The following is an 894-nucleotide window of genomic DNA, read 5'->3' on the forward strand; positions in this document are numbered from 1 at the left end:
TGCATGCGAGTTCTTTGGTTGATCTCTTCCCGCCCACCCTCCCCTGCTTTCCCTTTGAGGTTCAATAGTCTGTTCATGCCTCTGTGACTCTGGGCCTATTTTTAATCTTCAGTATATCTGGTTCATTAGATTCCACCTCTGAGTGAGATGGTGTGAGACTTCTCTCTCTCTCTGACTGGCTTATTTCACGCAGCAGAATGCTCTCCAGGTCCCTCCGTGCTGTGGCAAATGGTCTGTGTCCCTGGGAACACACGTGAATTCTTACCGGGTTGGGGGGGTGGGGGAGCTGGGACCTACATAACCGTGTCCCCATTTGGGTTTCCATTTGGTAATTTCTCTCTCGCTCCCTCCCTCCCTCCCTCGATTTCAGCCCCGCAGGCTCTTTTTTTCTTTTCTGACCCAGGCCTCTCAACGTGTGATTTTCTCTTGCCTGAAAGGCTTTTTGCTGCTAATCACCAGGCCAACCCCTGGGCAGCCTTTGAAACTCAGATGTGTTTTCCTCGGAAAAAAGTCGTTCCTGACAACACTGAATGCTCCTGGTCTTTTGCACAATGGACCACAATTTCTGAAATGCTCAGAAGTGTCTCTTGCATTCAACTCTGCTTTATATATATATTTTTTAAAAATGTATTTATTGCCCTAGCCAGTTTGGCTCCGTGGACAGAGCGTTGGCCTGTGGACTGAAGGGTCCCAGGTTCGATTCTGGTCTCGGGCACATGCCCGGGTTGCGGGCTCATCCTCTAATGTGGGGCATGCAGGAGGCAGCCGATCGATGATTCTCTATCTCCCTCTCCCTTCCTTTCTGAAATCAATAAAAATATATTTAAAAATACATATATATCTTTTAAAAAAGAAAATGTGGTATATTTACACAATAGAGTATTTAAAATATTT

Source organism: Myotis davidii, unplaced genomic scaffold, assembly GCF_000327345.1.
Source record: "Myotis davidii unplaced genomic scaffold, ASM32734v1 scaffold1173, whole genome shotgun sequence".
Lineage (NCBI taxonomy): Eukaryota > Metazoa > Chordata > Mammalia > Chiroptera > Vespertilionidae > Myotis > Myotis davidii.